This window comes from Triturus cristatus, chromosome 1_2, assembly GCF_964204655.1.
Source record: "Triturus cristatus chromosome 1_2, aTriCri1.1, whole genome shotgun sequence".
Classification (NCBI taxonomy): domain Eukaryota; kingdom Metazoa; phylum Chordata; class Amphibia; order Caudata; family Salamandridae; genus Triturus; species Triturus cristatus.
In genome coordinates, this window is record NC_140580.1 from 818,366,692 (window position 1) to 818,380,855 (window position 14,164).

Sequence of the window (14,164 nt, forward strand, 5' to 3'; positions counted from 1 at the left end):
GGAATTACCAACCACTTGTTCGTGATCCCACAGCTGAACTGCTGCAAATTATTACAACTATTGTAGCGCAGGCACGTGAGAAAAAGTGTATCACTGTCAAGGAGGCGGATTTTCTTGTTAATGCTAACCCTAGAGTACCGGCATTTTACATTTTGCCCAAAATTCATAAGGCCCAGCGTCCCCCCCCCCCCCCCGGACGTCCAATAGTATCAGGGATTTCATCTGTACTCGAGCCCCTTTCACAGTTTGTTGATTTCTTTTTGAGGGAATATGTGATTAACCAATTGTCTTATGTTCAAGATACGACTGATGTCTTTAACATTATAAATGATATGGATTTTGACTCTTCCCAGCAATTTCTTGTGACAATTGACATTGAGTCTTTGTACACTAGCATACCCAAAGACGCGACGCTGGTGGCAGCAGCTCGCGCTCTTGGGGCTCAAGAGTGGTTCTACGATACCCCTCAGTCTTTTGTTATGCAGTGTGTGGAGCTGGCCTTGACTCGTAACTATTTCTGTTACAAAGATGACCTTTTTTTACAAATCTCGGGGACATCTATGGGCGCTACCTTCGCACCGAGTCTGCCCTGCATCTATGTCGGCCAATTTGAGGAACATCATCTAGACCAGCTCTCTAATCCCTTCCGGAGGCATATCTGCCTCTGGAAGAGATATATAGATGATGTGCTGTGTATTTGGTCCGGTACGTACGATATTTTTTGTCATCTAGCTCTTAAAGAAGGAGGGTGTGTGTGGAGTGAGATAAGCTGTTAAATTACTTTGAGGACTGACTATTCACTTTCTTGTCTCTATCTTTTCTGTCGTTTTGAAGTTTTAAGTATTGGTGGCACACTGGATGGGGTTATACCATATGATTAGATAGGTGATGGAGGTTTTTGATAAATGTGTCTTTCCTCCTCCCAGTCCAGATTACACAAAATAATATGTGCTACATGGTGCCAGTTCTTGTTTGTTTAAACCGTACCTATTTCTGACAAATGTACACAGTCCAGGTCATGGTATCCGCTCATGCTGCGGTTAATGAGGCCATGCCTCATGCAACCCCACCCATTAACCATGCACAATTTGGACATAGTGATGCTCAACGTCTAGACCTACCCCACCCCCCCTGCAAGTGACTTGTGTTTTGATCTCAAACCATGTGCCCAGCTCAGGCTCATCCTAGCATGACTCCCATTATATTACGAAGACACAGGTCCATACCCACCCCAGTCAGGTAGGCCCCGTCTCCTTAGTAACGCCCCGGTTTTGGATCATTGAGCCACATGCCCTACCCACCCGGGAGGTGGACTTGGTTTTCGGAGTCATAACCCGGCACTCAGAGGGTGCGACCAGGTGAATGCATGACACCGTCTAGTTGCATTGTTAGACACGCTGAGAAAATGCTCTTTTATCCACCTGCCAACATGAGTACCTGTCTATCTAACGGAAACTCCAAAGGATCCAGGGTAACATGCTAGCTCCCTTGCACTTAATACAGTCAACTGTCCAGAGAAAGGACAATGTGTTTTTTGCTGCACTCTTTTGCCTCTGTCGCAGGCACTACTAAGTGCATACTTTGACCCAGGGTAAAATCTGGTTCTCTCAAATTTTTGCCCTATCAGAGAGAATATTTATGGGCAAAGGGTTGAAGCAAGCCTGTGTCCTAGCACCATTACTATTTGACTTATAAATTACTGATTTCAGCCTGATGCTGGAAACTTCAGTTCTCTTTCCCGCTGAATATGCGGGTCCGAAAGCTGAATTTTCTGCAATAAGAGGATGACACTGTAATGATCGGCACGCTACTTGTTGGAGTACCGAGTTCCATAAATGCATTGGAACACTTACTGTTAGGCAAACAGTCAAAGCAATAATATAGGGATAATAAGCCTGTGAGCTTTGGTTGCAAGCCAACTAGATGACACCTGGAAACTAGGGGGGACGACACAGACTGGCATTAATAGCGATCAGTACCTAGGCGAGTGGTTTGATGAATACAGCTGGCAGTATTAATGACCACGTCATTGGTACTCAATTCATTCTTTGTGTGGTTTGACCATATGCTAACTGTAAATGGGATCAACGTACCACGTTTTCACCAGTATTTAATGTCTACCCTGGAGTACCAACTGAGAGGTTTTTGTTGTAAATTCCCTCTTTGTTTGAGATAGCTCACTGCAGCCCTATAGATTGTAATTCCCCTGCCTGCCAGCCCTGGCCCCTTTAAGAACTTGGCTTCTGAGGGATGGGGGCGTGGTCAACTCTGACATGCCCCCCGCTTACAGAAGGCTCTGGGGCTCGTCCAGGTAGGTCCGGGCGCCAGAGGGGAGGTAAGCACACTTAAAAAGGTGCCTTTAGTGACAGCGTGCTCAACCCATGTCACTGCCTTCCTCTATTTCTTCAAGGGCAGCGTGCTCCGACCCCGCTGCTACCCTTACTTTGTGACACATAGGCAATGCGCTGTCCACACGCTGCCCTACTTCTTTCTCTACGTGGAGTTCGCTCGCCACAAGCCGCTGCCCAAATACTTCCAATACTCCTCACGTCCCAGGGCAGCATGATCCCACTAGCCGCTGCCCTGCTCTACACGCCACACGGGCTGTGCGCTTCGCACACGCTGTTGCCCGAAACCTTTTTTAGAAAAACTAACATCCCAGGGCAGCGTGCTCCTTGCTACGCCGCTGCCCTTCTCTCCTTGTCACAGCCAGCAATGCACTCCACTCATGCCACTGCCCGTCCACAGTTCTCTAGGGTAGCACACTCCATACACGCTGCTTCCCATCCATGAGTTTACCAAACGCGGAGCGCTCACCACACGCCACTGCCCCAATCCATCGCTGCAGTCCACCGCTCACTCCACCGCCTTTAATCCTAGGGCACTGCAGTCCCAGCACACTGCTCCTCCACGCAGGCTCACAAAACAGAGATCCAGGCGACACACGGCAGCGAATCCGCCAACTGCAAAGGCACCTGTTTTTTTGGTGGGGACCCCCCATGCCCTTTTACCTTGTGGCGCACCCAGGGGGTCCCTGTCGGTTGGTCGCTTTAAACCACGTAACCACGTAAACCAATTGACACATTTTCCTGGGCTCAGTTGCTTGGTTTTCCCCTTCTCCCCGCTAGGGGTGCGTCGCAGGCCCCTCACTGGCCCAGCTGCACCTCCCGGCTCGCCTTCTCTCTGTACACAGGACTCTTCCTCTTATGGACTGACCTGCCCTATTACCAACCCACATGTCACTTTCTCCTCAAAGCAGCTTCTGTCTTTCAGATCTACTCACATAAACCCTGAGGTGTGAGTCCTTGAATTCAGCCAGAGTACACTTTATGAAGTCCTGTGTTTGTCCTAATGACAGACACTTCAGATGCATCCCTGCACGATAATGAATGTTCGCTTGCTGGCCAAACAAGACACCCCCAAGAAATTCACAATTTCCTCCTTTACTGCACTCTGGACTTCTTATTGTAACCAAAACCTGGTTAAAGGAACATTCCCATCACATCCTGGCGTTAGACTGCACAGGTGGGGGCACAGCCTTGAGCTATGGATTTCACTTATTTTGTCTACCCACAACAGAGACCATCACTCACTAAAGCAGAAGTTCCCCTCCTACAATGGTAGTCAGCAAGAAGCATACTCTGACTTTCTGCCTACTGAATCGGCATCAAAAATCATCTATTTCTCGTTTTAAAAGCAGCCAGCAAAAAGTAAAGTTTAAATGGAAAGCAGCAGAGAACAGCCTTGACTCTGTAAACACTTACAAATACTTAGGGGTGGAAATAGACACAAGATTACATTTTAAACAGCCCTTACTATAAAGAAGGGCCCTAGCTAACAAACTATACTTTGCTTTCAACCAAAGTAAAAAAAAGATGGGGAGTTTGTCGCAGTCATATCTACTACAAATTATCGTGGCGAAGTTCCTACCCTCACTGACCTATGGCTCAGAGTTGCTAAAGGGCAAGAACATAAGCACATTAAATCAATTACAGTCCATTTTATTCAAATGCATCTTCCATTTACCACAACACATTTCCCAAGCACAAGTGTGCCTGGAATTTGGGCTGTTTCACCCAACACCCAGTAAGGATGGCAGCCATAAGCAAAATTTGCTGGAAGATGAGATTTGCACCCTCCTAATCTCTGGCTGCCTCGTTTTGGGCCGAAATGGAGAGCCAGAACACCCAAAAACATGACTGGCCAATAGTGCTCCGACAAGCTTTAACAACCCTTGATCTCTCCAAAGTCTGGGAGCTAAACATCAGTTTTACAGCGTTTAATAAAATCGCCAACCAAGCGGCCAAGTTAATATCCTGGATGCTCGACAAAGCAGAAACGGCTTGGAAAAAGCATGGCTGGTCTGTTTTACAATCTTACACCAACTGGGGACCCCAACCATACCTCACATGCCACATTTCTTAACTCATCCAACACTTTCTCCTACTAATCCGTATGAGAGTTTTCCCTTCAAAAGATCAGGTCCCATCTTAGAAACAATGTTGGCTGGACTCCCTTTGCGGTCTATGTGGTCAATTTGAGGAACGTCAGTTACTCTTTCTATGCATTTGTCCTGCCGCCAACCAACTTCGACAGAAATCACTGTGCCCCACTTTTTGGACACTCAAGATAAGATTGCCCCACCAAGCTGTGATGATATTACTGAACAGCCATTCAATTCATCTCTCCTGCAGGGCTGCCAAGTTTTTACTACAAGTGAACAAACTACTATGAGCACAACAGAAGCCAGGTTAGATAAGAGACTGCTTTCCTAGGCAAGGGTACCATCAATGGTTTAACCGGAAGTTATCATTCTGATAGGAGCCTGAGACTTATTCCAAGCAAGATTTGCATCCCTCATTCGATAAGGGGCCAATGGTCCCTAAAACTTTACCTGGACTAAGTCACCCCTGCCCGGAACGCATTTCTTTAATTTAATTTAACTCATCGCAGTTAGTTTTATTAATTAATTGTTTTAAAGTTTGACCAAGGTCTATACACTTGATCACCTCCCAATTGTTGAATCATTTCAAAGCGTTCAGAGGCAGTAAGTGTGTAAAGATCAAAGTTGAAAGACTATTGTCATCTTGCTGTGTGCTGTGACCGATTCATTTTGAATGCTTGCTCATTTTGAACAAACTCAGGTTTGGTTTCAAATAACGTATCTGCTAAAATAATTGCATACTAGCAAGTAACCAGCTGAACAACCTTCAGAATTGTTTTTGTTGAATTTCGTTTTTAATGCTTGCCCATTTTGCACAAATTCAGGTTTGGTTTTAATTCACTTATCTGTCAAAATATTTGCATACTAGCAAGTAACCAGCTGAATGACTTTTTCAATTGTTTTGTACATATTCATGATTGCTATATAGTGTAATGAATCATAGTTTTTAATCTGCAAAATTGTTATGGTTTTAACTAACTGAAACAATAAACTTGAACTTGCTTATTAGCCATTTGAAGAATAGGAATACATCTCAAACGACAAAATAGAGCTGGGAATATCTACTTTACAGGGAAAGGTGAACATTGCAAATATTTGTTTTACTACAGTAAAAGTGTCTTTAAATTGTGCTCCATTCTGATCAATGTTACTAGCACGAAGTTCTTTAAAACCATCTCAGTATTTCTTTGAAAATACCTGCAATCCTCCTCTAAAGTGGTTTAGAATTCCCGTCATGTTCTGGTCAATTTAACCGGCCTAGTATTCTTTATATTCCAGTATCTGCAACTACCCCCCACCCTCCCTCCAAAGAAATACATTGAGTAAGGTTCTCAGCTCCCTCGGGGATAAAAAGAGTCATAAAACCATTGCAGTGACCGAAAGTAAATACAAAAATTCGAAAATTAGCAATTTTAACCAAGAGACCAATCATTTTTCATCACATACACAAAATGTTAACATCACGCAACCAAAAATAACGAATTATTAACATCAATGCATTAGAAATTAGATTAATATTGGTGAGGAGTTAGATCATACTGATTGTGAAAATACACTATGGCTGCATGTGACAAGTTAAAATGTTATCATATATTGTTTAGCAGCTTCACAAAACATATTCTGTTTCTATTCTGCTGCGGCCAGGAGACTCAATGCAGTGCATGAGAAAATTGTCTTAAGTAAGAAACTTTAGAGTACTTGAAAGTTCGCCACTGTACATTCTACTGCCGTAATAACAAACAAGCATTTGCAATGCAATAGGTCTCGCATTAATGAGAGTTTGAGCTATTGGCAATGCAATAGCTTAAACTCTCGCAAATGTGAGACCTATTGCATTGGAAATATTTTTTGTTTACTAGCGCCCATGCCGCGCTTTCACATTTTTAAAAAAGCACCCATGCCGCACTTTAACTTTAGACACGGCTGAAGAAAGGGGTGCGGCCTCCATGAACGTGGAAGCTCTGCATAGTGGCAAGTAAACAAAAATATATATAACTAAGCGTGGCCGTTATACTTAAAGCGGACCGCGCTACTAAAATAAAGAAAGAAAGAAAGAAAGACGGCCGCTATAGTTAAAGCGGACTGCCATTAGTAAGTAAAATAAAAGCGGGCGGCGTGCTGCGACCTAGTGGCTGGAATAGGGGCAAATTATTAAACAAAATAGTGCTCACAGCCAAGACAAAGCACACAGTGTGACAAGACAAGTGAAAGGGCCAGTCGTTATGGGAGGTAACAAATGCAGACAAGGCGGTACCAAGGAGGGACTAACAAGCCTAATAACGACTCAGAAGCCAGTGTTTACGAAGGACAATGACACAAGCCAATTAAAAATATGGGCGGTTAGAGGGTGACACATCGGACGCTGGCTCGGAAACTCCGCCTCCGTGATCAACCGTCTGCATGTTTGTGGTTGTTTCTGAAGCTCTCCTCTACAATCACAGCTTCATATGGTCAAGTGTTCTCCGACGACCTCGCACCACTAAGGAACCCTCCCAGCAGGCCCAGAAGCAAAAAAGCCCCCTGGTTCACCAACGAACTCAAGGACTCCAAGAAGTACTGCCGCACCCTCGAGAAAGCCTGGCGCCACGATCAGACCTCAGACAACATGACCGCCCTCAAGCACGCCACCCGCAAGCACCACCAGCTGATCCGCACCACCAAGAAGACAGCATTCAAAGAACGACTGGACAACAACGCCCACGACAGCAAGGAACTCTTCAGCATCTTCAAAGAGCTCTCCAACCCCAGCGCCGGAAATAACGACATCACACCATCGCAAGACCTCTGCGATTCCCTCGCCTCGTTCTTCCACCGCAAGATCGCCGACATACACAACAGCTTCGGCACACCAACCATGCACCCATTCGCCGAACCAACGCCCCCTACCACCACCCTCTGCAACTGGACCCCGGTCAGCACCGAAGACACCACCCGCACGATGAACACCATCCACTCCGGATCACCCACCGACCCCTGCCCCCACCACGTCTTCAACAAGGCCGACTCCATCATCGCACCCCAACTGCGGGACATCATCAACACCTCCTTCCACACCGCCACCTTTCCGGAGAGCTGGAAGCACGCCGAGCTCAGTGCCCTCCTGAAGAAACCAACAGCGGACCCCACCGACCTCAAGAACTTCCACCCCATCTCGCTCCTCCCTTTTCCTGCCAAAGTCATCGAGAAGACCGTCAACAGACAGCTCGCCGCCTTCCTCGAGTCAAATGGATCCCTCGACCCCTCGCAGTCTGGCTTCCGAGCCAACCACAGCACCGAGACCGCCCTGATCGCAGCCACCGATGACATCAGATCCCTGGTCGACAACGGGGAAACAGCAGCCCTCATCCTCCTGGACCTCTCCGCAGCGTTCGACACTGTCTGCCACCACACCCTAGTACAGCGCCTCAGCAACATCGGAATCCAAGGGAAAGCACTAGAGTGGATCATCTCGTTCCTAGCCGGAAGAACCCAGAGAGTCCGCCTCCCCCGTTCAGATCCGAGGCCACCGAAGTCATTTGCGGCGTACCACAAGGATCATCACTCAGCCCAACCCTCTTCAACGTCTACATGAGCCCCCTCGCAGCCATCGCACGCCAACACAACCTCAACATCATCTCCTACGCCGACGATACCCAGCTGATCCTCTCCCTCACCAACGACCCCGCCACCGCCAGAACCAGCCTACACGAAGGGATGAAAGACGTCGCCGAGTGGATGAAGAACAGCCGCCTGAAACTGAACTCAGACAAAACGGAAGTCCTCATCCTGGGATCATCACCCTCCGCCTGGGACGACTCTTGGTGGCTCCCCGCCCTGGGCACCACTCCCAAGCAAACGGACCACGCACGCAACCTGGGCTTCATCCTGGACTCCTCCCTCTCGATGACCAGACAAGTCAACGCCGTCTCCTCATCGTGCTTCAACACCCTGCGTATGCTCCGTAAGATCTTCCGTTGGATCCCCACCGAGACCAGGAAGACCGTCACCCAGGCACTCGTCACCAGCCGACTGGACGACGGAATCACCCTCTACGCCGGAAACAACAGCCAAACTGCAGAAAAGACTCCAACGCATCCAGAACGCCTCCGCACGACTCGTCCTAGACATCCCCCGACACAGCCACATCTCCGGCCACCTGAGAGACCTGCACTGGCTCCCCGTCAGCAAGAGGATCACGTTCAGGCTCCTCACCCACGCACACAAGGCTCTCCACGACCTGGGCCCCAAGTACCTCAACGACCGCCTGACCTTCTACGCGCCCACCCGCCAGCTACGATCGACCAGCCTCGCCCTCGCCGCCGTACCACGCATCCGCAGAGCTACCACCGGAGGAAGATCCTTCTCCAACCTGGCAGCCAAGACTTGGAACTCCCTCCCCATCCATCTTCGGTTGACCCAGGACCATCTTTCCTTCAGGAAGCAACTCAAGACCTGGCTGTTCGTGCAGTAACTTACCCCCCTCCCCCAGCGCCTTGAGACCCTTCCGGGTGAGTAGCGCGCTATACAAATGCTTGATTGATTGATTGATTGATTGTTCTCTAGCTGGGCTTGGTCTGTGGGGGGGGGGGTTCTTGTGGTCCCTCAGCTCTTACCTCTTCTCTCTCCTTTTTGTGTGCGGGGTAGCCAGAGCCGGAGCACTCTCTAGCTCATCTCGAGACCGGTGGACAGCGTACCCCCCTCTGATCCTGTGAGAGTGACATCTCTTGGCTTGTCCGAACCCTCGGGTGTAGGCTGGCCGGCGTTGGAACAGAGACATGTGGCCCGGATGGCCGATGTTGGGTTTATCTCCTTCCTCTTTCTGCCCTCTCACTTACCTATATCTTTCCTTCCTCTTTTCTGTAGGTACTAGGTATGGCGGACGGTTGCTGCAGCTATCACGGCGCGTGCCTAGGGCTACAGTTGGCGTGCTCCTGGGTTCCCTCCTTGCACCCTGGCAGCGCTCTCTACGGCGGCGTGATGGACGAATTTGGCACTTGATTTCCCCATGGCTGTTGCTGGCCCCTTAAAGATACTAACCCTTAATGTTAAGGGCCTGAATTCCCCCAACAAGAGGCAACAGGTGTGGCGCTACCTGCGGCAACATAGCCCGGACATTCTTTTTCTGCAAGAAACTCACCTGCTGCGCGTAGATACTTCCCGTATGGCCCACCCAAGCTACCCACTCCAATTCTGGGCGTCGACGGACACCAAGACCGCCGGGGTAGCTATTCTCTGCAGGCCTGGTATCCGGCAGGAGAGCGCTCAAGTTTACCGCAGTCCTGATTGGCGCTTCCTAAGGGCGGAGGTGCGGGTGGGGAGACGCCTACTCACTTTGTGCAATGTTTATGCTCCGAACTAGATGCAAGACTCATATCTCCAAACCCTTCTGCGGGACCATGTGCCACATGGCGAGCCCTCCCTAATTTTGGGGGGAGATTTTAACCTTGTGTGGGACCCTGCGATGGACTGTAGTGAGGTCTCCTCCAATGGGGTGGGCGCCATGTCCTCCGCGCTACGGAAACAGATAATGGATCTTGGTTTGCTGGACGTTTGGCGCTATCACTCACCGGAGGTGCTGGATTACTTGTACTATTCTGACGTTCACCGTTCGTACTCGCGTATTGATTATTTATTTATTTCCCATGACGCCGTGCGGGACATGGTGGGGGCATCTATGTCCGACATATCGCTCTCTGATCATGCCCATGTGGAGCTCTTGCTGCAGGATCCATCCGCCTCTTCTGCCCAGGCTCGGCGGTTGCGTATGCCGTTGCACGTCCTGCACGACCCGGCGGATGTGGAGAGTATACGGTCCACCATCGACTCCTATTTTGTAGACCATGATCTCCCCGAAACGCCCTTTCAAGTGGTGTGGGATGCGTTTAAGGCTACTATCCGCGGTCACATCACATCCTTAGCAATTGCGTGTGCCCGGGAGGCGCGCCGCCTGGAGGACACCCTCTCCAAGGACATAAATGCACTCGAGCAACAGGATCAAGGCCATTCCTCGGTCGCGCATCGGCAGAGGCTTGCTAATCTGAGGTGCCAGCTACGCACGTTGCGCACTAATAAGGCAGAGCGCTCCCTGCTACTCTTAAAGCAACGATATTTCGAGGGGGGCGATAAAGTGGACAAAGTATTGGCGTGGCACCTGCGGGCACGCGCGGCGAAGGCACACATAGCGAATATTCAAACGACGGGTGGGGTGTGGGCTGTCACGGAGCGAGATAAGTGTGAGGCCTTTCGGGCCTATTATGCTGCTCTCTATGGAGCAGACGATCCCTCGCCCGCTGCCATAGACTACTTTCTTGCCCAATGCCCCTGGACACCAATTCACCCGCAACACATCCAACAATTAAAAGACCCCCTCATGGCGGAGGAGCTGCGGATGGCATTGAAGGATTTACCGCTCGGGAAGACGCCAGGGCCGGATGGCTTGCCCTTAGTCTTTTACCGTATGTTTCTGCCGCAGCTTCAGAAGCATCTCTTGCGGCTGTACAACTCTTTCACGGGTGCAGAGGGGCCGTCGTCCTCCATGGGAATGGCAGAAATAGCCCTTATTCCTAAACCGGGCAAGGACCCCACGCTGTACGCGTCTTACCGCCCTATAACCCTGCTGAACACAGATCTTAAAATCTACACTAAAATGCTCGCTAGGCGCTTGGATCCCCACATGCCTGGGCTTGTGGATCCGGACCAAGTTGGCTTCATTCGCAGCTGACAATGAGGCGGATAACGTGGGCAGAATCGTGCACCTGGTGGGAAAAGCCAGACACTGGAAAATACCAGCATGCCTTCTCTCGCTGGATGTGGAGAAGGCGTTTGATCGAGTGGAGTGGGGCTTTCTTCGAGCGGTGTTGCAGAAGGTCGGACTGGGTGAGAATATGATCTCTATGATCATGGCCCCCTATCTTTCTCCGCAAGCTCGGGATCGAGTTAATGGGCAGCTTACGGACCCCTTCCCCATCTCTAGGGGTACACGACAGAGCTGTCCCTTGTCACCTCTGCTGTTCGCCCTGGTGGTGGAGCCCATAGCGGAGATGATTCGGCGACACCCGGACATACATGGGATCCCCCTTGGGGGCCGGCAAAACAAGGTAGCACTCTTTGCGGATGACCTTATTCTGACCCTGACGCGCCCACATACGTCTCTTCCAGCGCTCCATACTCTTCTGCAGACCTTTGAGAAAATCTCGGGCCTCAAAATTAACCATGGCAAGTTCTGGGCTCTGAATCTCACGATTCCGCCAGACGAGGTGCCGGTCCTGAAAATGCTCGCTCCTTATCAATGGGCCACGGAGCACATCCGATATCTAGGCCTCCAACTGACCCCCACCTTAGACACATGGACGCGGGTGAACTGGCGAGAGTGCCGGAGGGCCGTGCTGGAGGACCTGAGGGGTTGGAAAAATCTCACGGTCTCTTGGCTGGGTAGGCTTAATGCCGTAAAGATGTCCATACTCCCTAAAATCTTATATTTATTTCAATGCCTCCCCACCCCAATACCGTAACACCAAATACAGGGCCTGCAATGCGATCTCATTCGTTTTATCTGGGGCGGGCACAGGCCGCGCTTCTCCCATAAGACCCTCATGTCGCCACACAACAGGGGGGTCTTGCGTGTCCTAACCTCCTGGACTATTACTGGGCCTCACATCTTAGTTTTGTGTCGGAATGGATACCCGTGGAGAGTGAAAAGGTGTGGTTCCACATGGACAAGACGGTTACCGGACGCTCAATTTGGGACCTTGCCTGGCATTCTCGCACGGCACGCTCGCGCAGTGCCTACATGGCAGTCCCTCCCAAAACGGTGCTGGATATATGGGACACGATTGCAGTACGAAAGGGTTTAACAACCTTTCCCTTTCCTCACACTCCTATTGCGCGCAACCCAGCCTTTCCCCTGGCCCTTCACCCGCCAGCTTTTGCGAATTGGTTACAGGGAGGGTGTAGGGAGATAGGCGATCTATACGAGGGTGGCACGCTTAAGACGTTTGCCCAGTGTAGAAAGGACTTTGGACTACCGATGACTGCGAGTTTGCAGTACGCGCAGCTGCGGCACTGGGTGACCTCCCCAGAGATGCACAGGGCCGCTACACGCCCGTTCACCCCGTTTGAACGGCTGGTCCGTGCCTTTGCTGAATCAAGGGGCCTGATCTATCGTACATACAAGATTCTACAGCATCCCCGGGTACTATCCCCGCACTCTTACCAGCGCCAATGGCAGGCAATCTCGGCCACGGAGATCACTCCAGCGCAGTGGCATCGCCTTTGGCGGGATATTCCTGGGGTTTATCGCAGTGTCCCACAGAGGGAAAATGCATATAAAATTATGACGCAATGGTACTAAACACCCACTCGCCTGCACAAAATGTTCCCTAGCGTGTCCACATCGTGTTGGAGATGTTTGAAGGCTCCTGGAGATTTTATGCACATCTGGTGGGCGTGTCCGCTCCTGACCCTGTTTTGGAAGGATGTCCTTAGCCATGTTAAGGAGGTGCTGGGGTTGCCGCTGCCAAATTCCGCTACCATGATCCTTTTGGGACTTAAGCCTGTCAGTTTGAAAGCCCTAACTCGTAGTGATTGGACCATAGCACTTCATATGCTAGGGGCGGCCAAACAGACTATAGCATTGTACTGGAAAAAAATGGCCCCTCCTCCAATAACGGCTTGGTACACGCGTTTATGGCATGTGCTCACTATGGAACTCTTCACAGCACGATTATAGTCGCGGGACACACGCTTCACTGCTGTTTGGCGGCCTCTAGTCCAGTACCTTTGTAAAATAGAGCATGCGCGCCATCTACCCTCCAAGCTTAGAGCGCTGCGCCTTTTTGAAGATGCCCTACTTCTGTCAGACCCCAGCAGACTCCTCACCTGACCAGGTTAATCCTCCGAGATGGAATATGCGACTAGCCCCAAACCTAGCGCGCCTTATGCTCGGCGTTGTTGCGTACACAAACCTGTCCGCCAGTCTAGTCACTACTGCGACTGTCCTTCTCTTCTCCCTTTTCCTTCTCTCTCTGTCTGATATCCCTCTAGCTAGTCTTCTCTATCTTCTGGCGGGCCTTGTACTCGCGTCCTTATTGTTTTAGTTTTTTGTATTACAAAGGGTCCCGACACTCCATATAATGCCTCTATGTTGCCATGTGTTTTGATACGCGGCCGGCCCCGCAGGGGTTGTAGACGGCATGCTGTGTTTAAACAATGTTTTACACTATTCTCCTATAAGCATTTTGAGGAGCCTTGAATGAAACGCGACCGGCCCTACGGGGGTTGTAGGCTTAACGCTGTGTTACTGTGGACCTCGGTTCCGTATTGTTTGCAAGGGAAAAATAAATAATAAAAAAATACAAAAAATATATATATATGGGCGGCGAGTGGGCGGGGCTTCAAAGCCATACTCCAATACTACATGCCTCGCAGCAGCGCACGCGCTGCCCAGGCTCGACCTACAAAGGAGACTATGGAAACCTGACAGTTTTATCATATCTTTAAATGTTACATAAATGCTTCTTCAAAAAGAAATTAACAAATTGTAGGTATTGTGGAGGTTGTTCGCTGCACACCTAATAATGACCAACACATGGGCTTCAGCATAAGCGCAAGAAGGGGTTTTGTGAATTTGATGTTGCTCTTGAACTCAAATTCAAGCTGTGAACTCACCCTATATTTACTTCTGTAGAGACACAAGTCATGACTGTCCTATGGCAGCTGATTTGTGAATTTGCCTAAAAAACA

General features: G+C 49.8%; 1 protein-coding gene across 1 annotated transcript in view; it reads right to left on the reverse strand.

The window, feature by feature from the left end:
* Nucleotides 1-14,164, reverse strand: part of NPHP4 (nephrocystin 4) — a 969,441-nt gene that overhangs the window by 658,149 nt on the left and 297,128 nt on the right. The gene's annotated exons all lie outside the window — the stretch shown is intronic.